General features: G+C 40.4%; 1 protein-coding gene across 2 annotated transcripts in view; it reads right to left on the bottom strand.

The window, feature by feature from the left end:
* csk (C-terminal Src kinase) overlaps positions 1–16800 on the bottom strand; it is a 134485-nt gene that overhangs the window by 50588 nt on the left and 67097 nt on the right. The window contains exon 1 of one of the 2 annotated variants that reach the window (XM_048520875.2): positions 1876–2142. The exons of the other annotated variant lie outside the window; for it this stretch is intronic. The gene's annotated coding sequence lies outside the window, so the exon portion shown is untranslated. Of the gene's footprint in view, positions 1–1875; positions 2143–16800 lie in introns of those variants that run through there. 2 annotated transcript variants of the gene reach the window in all.

Here is a 16800-nt window from a genome sequence, read left to right as displayed (position 1 = left end):
GGGTCTTGACCCAAAATATCAACTTTCCTACTCCCCTGATGCTGCCTGACCTGCTCTGCTCCTCCAGCTCCACAATGTATCGATTCTGATTCCAATAACTGCAGTTCTTGCTATCTCCTCAACACTATGGGGCAATTTAACATGGCCAATTCACCTCACCTGAACATCTTCGGACTGTTGGAGGAAACTAGAGCACCTGGGAGGAAACCTATGCAGACACAGAGAACATACAAACTCTGCACAGACAGTCACCCGAGGGTGGAACGGAACCCAGGTTCCTGGTGCCTTGGGGCAGCAGTGCCATTTATTGTCTAACCCATCACAATTTTCATTACGTACAAGATAAGGCACTTTTACATATCTAGTGGCTGGTCACAATGGCCTGACCCAATATCAACTGGTTGGATTGCGTTTCAGTACAAAATGTAACATGAATTCTACTATTTTGTAAAATAGTTCTATTCACCAGTCAATTTGGAACAAAAGTTGGCCAGTTACAAGTTTAAGCTCGAGTAATTGTTTCCAAATCTCATGGTAGCAAGCTCACGTGGTGCCTCTGTGTTAAATACACAAAGAAATGACCAAAGCTCTTCAGCAGTCGAATACAGCAAGAGTTCTAACAGGGCCTCAATTCCTCCATATTGTTCAAGGACCCAGCCTGAGGTATACTGATGTGGAGTACATAAGAACTTTTGGATTCACACCAATATAAAAAAACATAAGCAGCTGCTGCTATATCTCCTCCCAAGGAACTCAAGGGGAGGAGTCACTAAACTAGAAACGCACAGCATTAGCGATTCTGTACTTCCAAAGAGGACCAAGATTTACAGTTTTCGTACCCGGCACATTATCTCAGTCTGAATAAACAAAATTATTCCAGACTAGCCTGTCTTTTCCCCCCAAAGCTCTATCCAGCAGAGTTTTGCAACTCTCACCCCTGAATGAAAGATTGGAACTAATACATTTGATTTGCAAACAGTAGCAATTATTTTAGGCTATTACAGCATAATTATTAAAATGTGTAACTTTCACTGTTAGGGAAAAACAGCTAATGCTGTCACATATTAGGCAGTTATTTTTTAAAAAACTGCCTTTCATAAATTGGTTGAGACAAAGATGCTAAATCAGGCCATAGTATTGGTATTATTCGTGCTTCAATTAAGAAATTTCTCTCTATATATACAGCACCAGCCTTCAAAGTAAAGGAACACAGCAGAGAGCTAATTAGCAGAACAGCAACAATACGTCAAAGCAAAAATGATAGCTGCTGATCGCATCACAGCTTGCTCCGGTGCACAATTTTACCATAGGCAGTTAGGCTGGCCTATTCTGCAGACTGATGCAGTACTGACGATATGCACCAACTCCTTCAAACAGATCAGCAGCATTCTGCAGTCACAGCAACAAAACATAGGAGGGCTAATGCTTTGCATTCATATCTCTGCTCAAAAAAAAGACTGACTTTCTGTGCTAATAATCTTAAACATCTCTCTGCAGGTCATTTTCATTTCTTATTCACCAAGGTTAATAAAAATTACTAGGGTGCAATCTCATTTCTCTAACAAGGTTAATGAAATTTTCTGTCCCCCTCACCCCAAATAACAAAATGGTAACTACAAAGACATCCATGATCAACACGTTATAATCGCACAGCACACTGAAGTTAAATTCCAAAAGAACCCACCACTTATGTCTCATTTGAGACACATTGAAGTGCTCAGGCCAGATAATTTCAGCACTCACATGGCTATACAAACAAATAAAATTGACAGTAAATACCTTGTAAGTTATGCACTGTGAAAGACATGGTAAAATACTGAATATGGAAAAGGGAAAGGGAAGCACACCTGACAGATTCTCAGTACCAATACTTGCCTGCAGATCCTTGTTGCTGGTTGCCTGTGAGAGCAGAGGCAAGTATGGCACTTCTGCTGTTACAAAGAAAGATCAGGAATGGACCGAACAACAAAGTCTCCAACGAGTCTCTGGGATTTTGCATGCACTATTTCAATTGTCTTTTCAATATGTTCAGTCCAGTGTGATTCTTCATGGTGTCTGCACTGAAGAAACTAAGTGCAATGCAGATTTTGCACATAGATCACTGGACAGATTCTGATGCAGCCATCAAGCACTCTGTCTTCCAGTTAAATTCCTAGACCAATAATAATCCAGTTCCCCCTCCACAACTGAACCATTTGACCAATGAAAACAGTTTAGCTGAAGGCATTAACATTTTCCGTCTGCAGCTGAACATATAAAATAATATTTCATGCATTCTACCCTCAATTTGCAATGTAACTTTAAATAGCAATCATTTTCTACATCTTGATTTACATCAAATGAAAACAGAGATTTAACAGTAAAGTTGAATTACAAATGATTTGTGAAAACACCAAGAAAATTAGCTAGGCGCCAACTGGGATATAGATTGCTTTCAAAGCCTGTAGAGGACGCAAATGTGAGCATGGGTGGGGTCTGATAATTAAATTTCTGCCTCAGCCAAATTGTAAGTATATGTTTCAGTTCTTCCTTCAAAATTAATTCCAAATTTTCCGAGTTTTTCAAGAATTAGCTTCAAGTTAAAACAATAATGTTCAGAAAAACCACAACATGTATTAACCAGCAGTAATTGCACAAGAAATCAGAATGTAAACCACATGTACTTCATCCAGTGCACCATGAATGCAAATTTAATGGCAAGTAAAATGCACCCCAAACAGTGCAATAGCAATTTCTCATCACCCAGATTTACTAACATTACTAAACAGTACAAGCTGATAATAAGTGCAACTGCAGGAAGTGCTACACTTGCCCCCTGACCACCTCCCTCACCCCCATCCCAGGCCCCAGGATGACCTTCCATATCAAACAGATGCTCACCTGCACATCTGCCAATGTGGTATATTGTATCCATTGCACCCGGTGTGGTTTCCCCAATGTAGAGGCGGCCAAGTGGAGGCTTGGGGACCGCTTTGCAGAACACCTCCACTCGGTTCGCAACAAATAACTGCACCTCCCAGTTGCGAACCATTTCAATTCCCCCTCCCATTCCTCAGACGACATGTCCATCATGGGCCTCCTGCAGTGCCACAATGATGCCACCCGAAGGTTGCAGGAACAGCAACTCATATTCCACTTGGGAAACCTGCAGCCCAATGGTATCAATGTGGACTTCACAAGCTTCAAAATCTCCCCTTCCCCCACTGCATCCCAAAACCAGCCCAGCTCGTCCCCTCCCCCACTGCATCCCTAAACCAGCTCAGCCTGTCTCTGCTTCCCTAACCTGTTCTTCCTCTCACCCATCCCTTCCTCCCACCTCAAGCCGCACCTCCATTTCCTACCTACCACCTCATCCCGCCTCCTTGCCCTGTCCATCTTCCCTGGACTGACCTATCCCCTCCCTACCTATCTTGGTTTTCTCTCCATCTTCAGTCCGCCTCCCCCTCTCTCCCTATTTATTCCAGTTCCCTCCCCCCATCCCCCTCTCTGATGAAGGGCCTAGGCCCGAAACATCAGCTTTTGTGCTCCTGAGATGCTGCTTGGCCTGCTGTGTTCATTCAGCTTCACACTTTGTTAAGCTGATAGTAAGTGATTGGCAAAATGTAGGCAAGATAAACAGGCTGGAAAATACATATAATTCGATGGCTACATTTACCTCTATGAAACATGCAGGGAAAATGCTACCACCTAAAATAAAAATGTATGTGTGTTATCAAGTGAAATGTTACTTGGTAACATTTCGAAACTTCATGAGGTTGTGAGGTGACCTTATAGGAGTTTTATAAAATAATGAGGGACATAGATAAGGCAAATGTAGGAGCCTTTTCCCTCGGATGGGGAATTTCAAGACTACAGGCCATCGTTTTAAGGTGAGAGAAGAAAGATATTAAAAAAGACAAGGCAATTTTTAAATTTTTTTTTTACACAGTGGTTCATACGTGGAACGAATATCTAGAGGAAATGGTAGACGTGGGTGGGTACAGTTACAATGTTTAAGAGACATCTGGATAAGTGCACAAATAAGAAATGTTTGAAGTTTATGGGCCAAGCACAGACAGGTGGGATCAGTTCAGTTTGAGACAGTGGTTGGCATGGACTGGTTGAACCGAAGGATCTCTTTCCGTGCTGTACGACTGTGACTCCACAAGTCCACGGCGTGCATCGTCAAAACTACCTGACATAGTGCAGCTCAGAGGAGCTGGTGCTTTACTCTTCAGAAGAAATACACAGTCACTACACCACTTATATAGTCTCTATAAAGATAGTAAAATGTCTAAAGGTGTGTTATAGCAGTTTTATTTAAGAAAATTTGACAAGAAGCTGCATGTGATGTTAGATAACCAAATGCCTGATAAAGAGGTAGGGAATATTAAGTGTCTTTCAAGTGAGAGGCGCACAGAAGTGTTTATTACAGACTTAAATTTTAGTTTAAGGACTGATGTTGCAATCTCTGAAATTTGTACATTATATGTGATACGCCACCTAAAAAACATTCTGGAATTTTCACCAACTGGCAGCCAAAATATAAATGTCATCTCAGTCTACACAAATGATAACATTTTCAAAAATTCACTTTTGGGATATTCCAAGGATAAAGTACATTTCATTTTATTTCCACTAACCTAGCATACATTCAAAAGTAATCACCAAAACTTGAATTTCTAACACTTACATACTTAATTGATTCACCTGATTGTGTGGGCACCAAAGCTACTCCACCAACCAAATCATGGCTGGTGTATTAATCTCCTTTTACGTACCTTTGGTACACATCCCATGATACACGCAAATAATACAATCTGCTCGAGACCTGAAAGTGTAAATTGACCCAATATTCACAACGTTTGAGGGATCAGGTTCCAGATTTCCATCGCTCCTTTAAAGTCTAGGGTCATACAGCACAAGAGATGCCGTTAGATCCATTGAGTCTGTGCCAACCTATCTACACCAATCAGTTACTTGGCCCTTAGTCTTGAACATCATCTCAAGTGCTCATGCATATACTTTCAAAAAGACTGAGGTTTCCCAGCTCTACTTGGCTGCGCATTCCAGACTGCCAACACCCTCCGGGTGAAAAAATAAAACAGGATTTCCTCAAACCCCCTCTGAACCTCCTGCCCTTCACTTTAACATTATTCTCAATCATTATGGACCGGTCAAAGGAGGGCAAGCCATTCCATATCCACCCTGTCCATATGCCATATCTCTAATTTCATGCTCCTCAATCAGAACCCACCCCCTCAGCCTTCTGTTTCTTTCAACTCGGGTTATTTTCTTCAAAGAAATCTAACAGCAGACAGAGAACTCAAGCTTTTTGCTGCAGCAGACAGCTGTATCTATTAGTTTAATGGCCAACTAGAAAACCCAAGTGAAAGCAAAACTAAAGCCTGGGCCTATGAGCCTGACTCCATCCATTCATTTAAAAAAAACACCAAGGAAGCTCAAAGCTGTTTACCTACTGTTTCTGAAGCAAACATTCCATCACCACTGTGGCAACGCCTATCTACAAGAGAAAAAGCACAGAGGAAATCTCTAAGATAGCAAGAACTGCAGATGCTGGAGTTGGAGTCGATACAGTGTGGAGCTGGAGGAACTCAGCAGGTCATGCAGCATCAGAGGAGCATGAAAGTCAATAGGCTGGGCCAAAAGGTCCGTTTCTATGCTGTACGTCTCCATGACTCTGTATGACTTGTGCTAATCCATGCTCAATTTGATTGGGTTTGGATAAGGCAATACTGCATCCATACAGGAATCTAAGGAGCACCAAACAAAAACTCAAACTCAGGAATTTGATTTGGATATTCTTAAACGCTGGTTCCTGTCGGCACATATGGTCCAATTTAGGTCATCTGCAGTGCTGAGCAATTTCAGGATATGATCATGCACAGAAGAATGAAAGATCCAACCATAAAGTGCCATCACATTGTAAAACTTTGCAGAATCTGTTCAGCATTCTGTGGCCATACAGTCATTACGAGGTGTTCAAAGTGGAAAAAAAAAGGATGCTTCATCCCTCATTCTAGTAACACTTAGTTCCAATACGATAAGTCAACATTGCAAGATTCAGGCCTCATTGGTGCACTGTTATCTCAGTTAGCTGCTTTAGGAACAGGACAATTGAAACACGACCCAAAACAAAAATGGCTTAGAATATATGTGGAAAAAGAAAGACTCTACAAGTTAAAACAAAATCCAGGCAGAGCATTTGCACCAAGTGCTGTTCATTAATTTATCAAAGCAACTTGAAAACTTGAAAGTCAACCACATTAATAGTTCAGCAATTATGGCTTTTTAATAACTGATTAATGGTTTGTATAGTTTAATACAAGTAAAGATGCTTGTTATGACCACTGAAAATATTTTATCATGGGGTCAGTAATTATTTAGGCTTTTAGACTGATAAGCATAAAAATAGAAAACATACAAATCACTTAAAAAGATTAATCTCCCCGCAAACGTGAAAACTTAGTCACAAGATACAGGACAAACTTTTAAGTGAACAGGAATTCTTAAGGTCTAGACTATGCTTTATAAGAAGGATCAGCGTTGAAAATGGCAGGAGCAGACAAAATTAATGTTTACAAATGGTGAGGTCAGTGTGGAACTCAATCTTTTTGAAAGGCAAAATAAACTTTACCTTCCTAATTTAAAAAAAACGGTTTTCAAAAAGTATGGAAGTACTAGCACTTCATTCCCTAATACTTCATGAGAAGGATAGCCAACAACTGCTTCAGAGAATTCCAGTACTCCTGATAAAAGATTCTCCAGAACGAAGCATGCTTGATACAGCAGAAACTTTAATTCAGCTCCCACTTAAAGTTCTAATTCCCTGTAACACATGAAGGGGCAGCATAGCTAATGAAAAACATTGTTACAATTCTTTAGATTCCTATTATGAGAAAACAATTGATCATCTGCAGATTTGTTTTGCAGAACATTAAATGCTCTACAGCATATATCAGGCACTTAACTTGGAAAACACAATTGTCAAGAAGCACAGTAAAGTGGATGTCCAAGTCTAACAGCACTGAAGTGCTCAAATGTGTTCGTGAACAAAAACACGTTGCTTACATCAAGGTATAATTAAAGTAGCCTAACAGCTTTGACTAGAAGCTGGTGCATGAATTTCATCTTGCAGATTGTTTTAACCTCATGCAGGTAATTTCATAAAAGCTAACTGCGTATCAAAAACATGATAAATTGTAGGGGGAGGAATACTTGTACAGCAGCTAGGAGCTTATGAGAAATGGGAATAATTGGATGTCAATATATTCAGTTCCGTGGGCCAAAAATTAAGCTCTCAATATGTCAAGCTATGACACCAAAAACACTTGAGAATATTTTTTCACCTTTCAATTAGGAGCTTAAAGTCTAGACTCAGACATTTACAGCATAGGAGGTGGCCAGAGTCCATGTTAAAGTACTGATTACGCCAATCCCATTTTCTATTTCTTGATCCATGGCATTGGAGGCCATTGCTGGCAAGTTACATTTGACACAGCCACTCTTAAGGATCAAGTTCCAGACTCCCTGGTACCACACTTAGTGAAAACAAATTCAGTTGTTTTTTAGCCTTCAACCTCTTGCCTTAAACCAATGTCTCCTCTATTAAATGGAAAATGAGCTTCCTAGCCACCTTATCTGTAACCCTCAAACCCTCAATCTCAAATACTTGTACCAGGTTCTCTCTCTCCGCTTTCGCTGCTCTGAGGGAAACAACCCCAGTCTATCCAATCTTTCCTTGTTGGTCAGGCTCTTCAGACCAGGCAGCATCCCAGTAAAACACCTCCTCTAGGGTAATCACATCCTTCCGAAATGTGGTGACCAGAACCGTATTTACAACTCCAAGTGTGGTGAAACCAGTGTTTTATGTAGATCCAGCTTAACCTCTCTGCTCTTGTATTCAATGTCTCAAGTTAATAAAAGGGAAGTATCCCACAAGACTTTTAACTATCTTATTGACCTGACACCTTCAGGGATTTGTGGATAGGCACACGAAGGTCCCTCTGATCTTCAGTACTCACCAGAGTCCCAACATTTATAGTTTAATCCCTTGCCTGACTAGCCCTTCCCAAGTGCATTGTTTCACACTTTTTCAGGATGAAGTCCATTTGAAACTGCTCCGCCCACTTCAGCATTTATATTCCCTGCAGTTGATAGCTAATCTGCCTGACTGTATACCACCCTACAATTTTTGAGACATCTGCAAGTTTCTTGATCATATCCCCTACATTTGCACCCAAATCATTACAAGCAGCAAGGACATCAGCTTCAAATGCTGCAAAACTCCAGCAGAAACAGTCAAGTCACAGAAACAACCCTTTACCATTGCTAGATAATAAAATGTGAGACTGGATGAACACAGCAGGCCCAGCAGCATCTCAGGAGCACAAAAGCTGACGTTTCGGGCCTAGACCCTTCTTCAGAGCAGTTTCAAATGACATTCATCCTGAAAAAGTATGAAACAATGCACTTGGGAAGGGCTAGTCAGGCAAGGGATTAAACTATAAATGTTGGGACTCTGGCGAGTACTGAAGATCAGAGGGACTTTTGTGTGCATATCCACAAATGTGGTAACAAGGCCTGGTGTGTGGGGTGCGGGGCTGGGACATGGGAGAGTTTAGGCCCTAAAATTATTGAACACAATATTGAGTCCAGAGGGCTGTAGGGTCCCCAAGCAGAAAACGAGTTGTTGCTCCTCCAGCTTGCATTCGGCTTCACTGGAACGCTGTAGCAAGCCAGAGACAGATGTTGACCAGAAAGCTGGGTGGTGCACTGAAGTGGCAGGCAACAGGTAGTTCAGGGGCTTTTTGGCAAGCAGAACGTAGGTCTTCAAGTTTAAGCTTCGTTTCCCCAAAGTAGAGGAGACCACATTGTGAGCATCGAATGCAGGTGAAGGTATGTTTGGGCCCTTGGATAGTGGGGAGGGAGGAGGTAAATGCACAGGTGTTGCACCTTCACCAGTTACAGGGGAAGGTGCCTTAGGGCTGTGGGGAGGTGTTGGGGGTGAAGGAAGTATGGATAAGGGTGTCCCGAAGAGCATGGTCCCTGCGAAAGGCAGACAAGGGAGGGGAGGGGAATGTGTGTCTGATGGTGGCATCTTGCTGGAGGTGGCAGAAATGGCATCCACATGATACATCCATGACTTCACATGTGCCATAGGATGTATTGTCCACTTGGACCCTCATAACTCAAAACAATAACCTGTAGAAACATATGGACTTCTAAAGAACATAAGCTATTACTCAGGAGGAGAGAAAAAATGCCTAGAGACAAAAAAACACCCATTCACCTTATTGATTGGAAGTTTTTAATGAACCTACTTACCAAGCAGCTGCTTTCTCTGCATTCATGATGTCATGTCATTGGTCTCAGTACAGAAAGGTGTTTTGATCAATGCCTTATTGCCTCTCCTGCTCACCTCTCACTTTGGAGGCTTTAATTCGTGGAGTAAACCTTAGGTAAGGTTTGGGCCTCCATACCCCAGATTTCATGCTTGACCCAAATTCCCAATGACTCACTAACTCAGTCTCACTCCAGATAGGAGGGGGAAGGGGGACTTCACCAGATTCCCTCACTACCTAAACTCTTTCAGTCCGGTGGTCTTCATTCTCCCTCTGCCTGCACTTTGAAGATATGGAATAATCATGTCTTTTAACGTGCTATTTAATAAACCCCTCAGCCTAATGAATGCACTGTAGTGCCCTCAGCTGCCACACACGCTGCAAAACCTGGAAACTTTTCAACTAAAACAGGATATGCTTTTATTTTACCCTTACTCCTATTTAAGAATAGATCTAAAAAACCTCATTCTTGTTCATGTGCAACAAAGAACCAGAACACCTTAACTCTTAAGTGGAGAAATATAGTTTTGAAGTTATAGAACATAGAACAGTACAGCACAGAACAGGCCCTTCAGCCCACAATGTTGTGCCGACCATTGATCCTCATGTATGCACCCTCAAATTTCTGTGACCACATGCATGTCCAGTAGTCTCTTAAATGACCCCAATGACCTTGCTTCCACAACTGCTGCTGGCAACGCATTCCACGCTCTCACAACTCTCTGTGTAAAAGAACCCGCCCCTGACATCCCCTCTATACTTTCCTCCAACCAGCTTACAACTATGACCCCTCGTGTTAGCCATTTCTGCCCTGGGAAATAGTCTCTGGCTATCAACTCTATCTATGCCTCTCATTATCTTGTATACCTCAATTAGGTCCCCTCTCCTCCTCCTTTTCTCCAATGAAAAAAGTCCGAGCTCAGTCAACCTCTCTTCATAAGATAAGCCCTCCAGTCCAGGCAGCATCCCGGTAAACCTCCTCTGAGCCCTCTCCAAAGCATCCACATCTTTCCTATAATAGGGCGACCAGAACTGGACGCAGTATTCCAAGTGCGGTCTAACCAAAGCTTTACAGAGCTGCAACAAGATCTCACAACTCTTAAACTCAATCCCCCTGTTAATGAAAGCCAAAACACCATATGCTTTCTTAACAGCCCCGTCCACTTGGGTGGCCATTTTAAGGGATCTATGTATCTGCACACCAAGATCCCTCTGTTCCTCCACACTGCCAAGAATCCTATCCTTAATCCTGTACTCAGCTTTCAAATTCGACCTTCCAAAATGCATCACCTCGCATTTATCCAGGTTGAACTCCATCTGCCACCTCTTAGCCCATCTCTGCATCCTGTCAATGTCCCGCTGCAGCCTACAACAGCCCTCTATACTGTCAACGACACCTCCAACCTTTGTGTCATCTTATAACATGGTAATTTTAAATGTGAAGTTTTTAAGCTCTATATATAGCCTGCTGTGACAAGCACCCAATTTCTTACTCGTTTTCCCATGATGTTACATTTTGATTTAGCTGAAGTAGCTCTGCCACCCACCTGTCTGCCCTAGGAACCTCTCTGTTGTCGCTATTCCTTATAACTCCACTGCTGTCACTTCTGAATGCCTCAAGTCATATTACCTCTGTCACTGTACATAAAACATCAACTTTTAAAACACTGCCTTCATGAAGAGCATGGGCAGCAGACACATGGGAACATCAGGATGTGCAAGTTTCCTCCAAGCCACACAAAAACTCGTATCATCTTGCCTCCAATGTTATGGGGTTAAATTCCTGAAACCCCTCTCCAGAGGCACCTATGGCTGTTCCTGCATCCCAAAGGTTTCAACAGTTCAAGGAAGCTACTCACTACTACTTACTCCTGAACAACTAGAGACGGGTGGTAAATAAAGGCCTATTAATACCCCATTTATAAGAACAAAAATCTAGAAGCAAAAGAGCAGTTTCCGAAACAGAAGGTTTGGGTTTTCTATTAAGCAGCCTGAAATGGAATTAACTATAATTCCCTCCATGGCCTAGCCTATGGCACATTTGTTGTCCAGATTACCACAATCAATGGCTTTTTACAAACTATGAAAAATATTGTATTGTACTCTACTCAGAGTAGGTCGTGACACTTGACCCTGCAAACTTGCCTTAACCCGTGTTTATATAGGCAGACATAAGCCTGCTTAGTCCAATATATCATAAAGCTCTGGCATGAGACAAAATCCAGGGCACGATGAGATCCTGAGGAATATTTTTATCCCATTCCTTACATAAACGTTAGGTTTTTGAATATCCATGCAATTTCTACATCCATTTGATGTTGGTATCAAGTATTTCAAGTCAAACCTAAGGCAACTAACCATTACTTCTCAATTTGGCTATACTACTTGGGCTACACTTCAATCATGACTGTTTTCTGAATGGATCTGACTCTTCTCATTGGAAAATCCTAATGCCATGCACTGCAAATCATACAGCAAGAGAATGGGCCATTACTCCTTCAGTCAGTGCTTTACTGATAACTATTGCCAATGGGCTTGTACTTTGGTTGAATATCAACTTCTAGATAAAAAAATACATTTTGCAAAGTAATACAAGACCATTGCAACTGCACAACAGTATTTTCTTCATTAAAACCACCAGCATTAAAAATCCAGCATAACACTGGCAAAACAGCCATCACATCAAATATTAAAACCTGTCCATTTCAAATCAACTGAAATTGATTAAATTTCATTACTCTTAAATAGGATAAAATTATTCCTCTTCATTTTGGAAATTACAAATCTGGATTCAGCATATTCTATCAAGAAAATGGCAGGAAGATCAAACAAGTGATTTTAAAGAAAAAAATCTTGGACTTCAGTTGTGATGTGTTGCCTAAACTCCTGCGTGTTCATAGTTTCGAATTCTGTAAAGCACGACAGTTTCAAAGCAGCACATCAATGGCAACCCAAAAATTCAGTCACATTTCTGTTTTTATTAACAAAAGTAGCCATTAGAAATCTCCATCCACAAAAGCAGGACAAATCTAAACCTGCCAATTACCACAGTCTTCTCTCAAATCATAGAACCAGCAGTGATGAAGACATCCTCAAATGGTCCCATCACATGGCACTTGCTTTACAATATCTTGCACACTGGCATTTAGTTTGGGTTCTGTCAGGGTCCCTCAGCTGATGGTCTCATTAGTGTATTGGTCCAAACATGGTCAAGACAGCTTAATTGCAAAAGTGAGACAGGAGTGACTGCCTTTGACATTAAGGCACTTGAGCGAGTATGGCATCAAGAAACCCTGGAAAAACCGGAGTCAACAGGAAAGGTGGGGAAAAGCTCTCTGCTGGTTAAAGTCATACCTAGCACAAAGGAAGATACTTGTGGTCACTGATAGTCCATCATCTCAGCAAGGTGTCCCAGGCCCAGCCATCATCAGCTGCCCATCAATGACTTTCACTCCATCATTCCATCGGATGGGGGAAGTTAACTGATGATTATACAATGTTCAACAAATATGGCAATGCTGCCATACTGAAGCAGTCCATGTTTCTATGCAGCAAAATCAGCAGAACACCAAGCTTGTGCTAATAAATGGCAAGTCTCATTCACACTGCACAACTTCCAGGCAATGACCATCTCCAACAAGAGAATCTAACCATCTCAGCCATGGTGGGGGCAAAGGACAGATTCTGGAGCCCAACTTGCTATCACCCAAGATCCTACCAATCAGCTGACAACACAGGTTTGTCCACATTCAAGAAATTTGTGCTCACCCATCTGCCTAAAGCCTGTCTGAAACTTGCATCACACATATGTAGCAGTGAACTTCAAAAATCCATTTACTTTGAAATAAAGTTTTGACAAGGAATGCTAGCAATTGAACAGTTTGTTGAGTGGTAGCCAATCACTAACTGATAGTTGTACAGCTGCAAGCGAATGCAAAATGTAAAGGGCAAATCAAGTTTCTCCCCGGTCAGAGCACTGACAACCTTCTACTTCCACATTAAATGCCCAGCTAACTACAAATTAAGGCATGCATATTAATCATCTTACTCAACAAGGTCATAACAGAAAAACTGCAAGTACTACATATTACAGGACATAGACTGATGTCGGAATACTTTAACTGACATGACCAATGACCCTAATAACTGAAAGAGTATTTTATGTGGCATGGGGTTTTCACAGTAGTTTTTTGTCCCCTGCCCTCAAAGCTGATACTGATGGTTACGTTGTACGAGCACTACTCCACACAGTGCAGTATCCAACAGCGTCGGCTAATTTCAGAGCCATTTGAAAAGGTGCGGAGCAGATTTAATAAATCTTCATCAGCTATGCTCGGGGTCAGGGAAAAGACAGATCAGTTTTATTCTTTTAAATATATACATCATGTGAGGTTAACCAAATTGGTTAATTTTTCAAAATCATATGTTAAATCTGAAATGGGTTGTTACAATGTTTTAGCCTCAAGTCCCATTCAAGGAATTATTCTGCTTCAGGCTCACGGACTGGGGAGGAGACGAGTTGCTCCATATAGCAATAATGAAAACGTATTCAAAGACATGTAATTTTAGAATTTCATTCTTCACATAATTACACATTAGTTACTTTTCCCTGTCCTTAGCATAACTAAAAGTTTCACGTTGCCTCTCATTTAATCATGGATTGAATAGCGCTATTGTTACTGGATCAGAAAAACACAGGCCAGAGGGCTAACAGAATAACACAGACCTGAGTACAAATCCACCACAGAAAACAAGATTCAGACATAGCTAATAAATAAAACCTGAAACAAAAAAACAGTACAAGGAACAGTGACTATGTAATTACTTAGTGGTCATAAAATTCCAGCTGGTTCACTAATGTCCTTTCAGGAATGGGCTCTGCCATCCTAACTTAATTTGGTTTACGTATGACTCCAAGCTCAGAGCAATCTTGCTGGTTCTTATTGCATAAAGGAACAGTCCAGCAAACCACATTGTTCAAAAAAGGGATAGACAATAATCTATATGAAATGCACAAATACCATTCATGATTTTCTGTAAAACCTTACTTCACTCATTTTCTCCTTTAAGAACGCAAGAATAACATGAATAAGACACTCAGTACCTGCAGCTTCCTCCACTATTCAATGAGATGACAAATGGTCAGTTCGGTTACAGTACCCAGACACAACGATAAAATAAAACAAATTAAGTTTAGGAGAACTAATTTCGTGATTTATATGTCTTATTTCAAACACAGAACACCTCATTTGGAGCAAAGTCAAAGACTTAATTTTTAATTTTAAGCTGCTTCTTATAAAATTTAAATCCCCATGAATTCACACAAAACTGCCATTTAAAATTCTCTTTGCACATACACTTCCTCTTCAAGTGAGACAACTAAACGGGTAAAATTGACCTTGTTTAACAAGAAATGCCATTTAATTGTAAACAAATAATCCCAATAGCTCATTTTCAAGTGGATGGCAAACACAAGATTGCTGGATCTTTTACTATAAACAAAGGTAAACAAATCAAGTACTAAAGAAATTGTAGGATTATAAACCAAATCAACAGCCTATAGCGTTACGTTAATTTACCTTCTAAATCTGATTTTGATTTGAAATGCTAATGTTAAAGTTATTTATACTTGATTTACACATAAATTTGGGCTACATGCAACACTAAGTATGATTCATATGCTGACCAGCTATTGAAATATATTTGAAGTACAAATACAAGAGTCAACATTCATGTAATAGAAGGTACAGCTGCATGTTTTCACTAAAATTACATATAATGAGGAACTGAAAAATTAGTATTTAGAACGTTTTTTAATTAGCACCAAATACTCAGTTACTAATGGTTTATAAGCACCTGCGCATAAGATTATACTTTGTCCTGTGAACTAGTAGAAGTGAGAAATCCCTTGAATAAAACCATGTTATCTGGTCAATATCACTCTTGGTGGTCACCAAAAACACAAAACCCCTGAAAGAGTTTGGAAAATGTCAACTGACCAAGACTAGAAAGGCTCTGCTTATCTTGTGCATTTTTATTTGAGGCAAGTGTTCAGGTATCATTGAACTCTCCAATAAAAGGAAGTGAGTACATTGCAGAACCAGCAATTATGAGAAGCAGCATGAAAACTTGATTACATAAATTCTTAAAAGGAATCAATCTGCATGACTTACAGGACAGGAAATTAACCTTCACCCTATTGAAAACTATCCACTGTTATATGTTGCCTGAGTGAACCATGGAACCATGTTGCATCAATTTTAAAGGTTAGGGGAGTGAGTGCAGATGAAAACATTAGAAAGCATTTCCCAAATGCATTAGGACACAGTTGTCAATACTAAATGGAATTAACAGTAAATTATCTTGACAAACTGATTTTGAACCAATTTCCTATTCATAAATTAGGTTCCACATATAGAAACTGTTTACAATATGTTTGAGCAGTAAGTGAAGAAACATGTTAAAATTAATACTGTGAAGTGGCTTGTGGAATTATTGAATAAATTCCCAGAAAATATTCGATTAAATTCAATTCAAAACAATGTTGGTAATTTAGAACATAACAATTTTTAAACATGTCAAACAATTCATTCTACATATACTTACTTTTCCTCTCGAAATCACCAACGTTTACGAAGTGTCCAAGAAAACTTATAATTTGTTTATATCGGACAGTGAAGAAGTCAGTCATTTATAAATCCTTATGTTTAAAATGGAGGCTCTGCCAAACCTATTAAGCAATTAGGGAATCTAAACAACTCAAACCAATAGCCAACAATTCTCTGAAGTAAATAGCTACTAAATATTAAATGCTTCATCTTATATCTTTCCCCCATCCCCCCCATATCTCCATTATACATGGTTTTTCAACGATTTTCACTTGGCTCACCCAGAGCTAGACACACACACTACACTGATTTGGTACACATTCAACAAACAATTGCCTATAATCCCAACAGTGTGCTGGCCTTCATAGTAAGAAGATTCAAGTCCAGGAGCAGGATGTGTTGCTGTATAAGGGGCCTTGATGACACCACACCTGAAATATCGTGCAATTTTAGTCTCCTCTGAAGAAGGATGTTCTTGCTAGGGAGGGAGTACTGCAAAGGTTTACCAGACTGAATCTTAGGATGGCAGGACTGGTGTAAGGACAGGCTGAATTATTCAGCATTATATGCACTGGAGTTGTGAGGAGTGTCTCATAGAAAGCCATGAAATTCTAACTGGACTACACAGGGTAGATGGATAATCAGACATGGTCATAAATGATTGGCAGAGCTGGCTCAAAAGGGCTGAATAGCCTATTCCTGCTATTTTCTAGGTATTCACAATTAACAATATCTCATCATCCAGAAGCCAAGAGTCAGCATTAATCAGGTTCCTACTAAAGTTATGACCACTTTTGCTGTTCTGTTCTGGTCAGCTGATGCAAAAATTGTCAACATGTTGCAGATTG

The sequence above is a fragment of the Stegostoma tigrinum genome, chromosome 36, assembly GCF_030684315.1.
Source record: "Stegostoma tigrinum isolate sSteTig4 chromosome 36, sSteTig4.hap1, whole genome shotgun sequence".
Lineage (NCBI taxonomy): Eukaryota > Metazoa > Chordata > Chondrichthyes > Orectolobiformes > Stegostomatidae > Stegostoma > Stegostoma tigrinum.
This window is presented reverse-complemented; position numbering and strand designations above follow the sequence as displayed.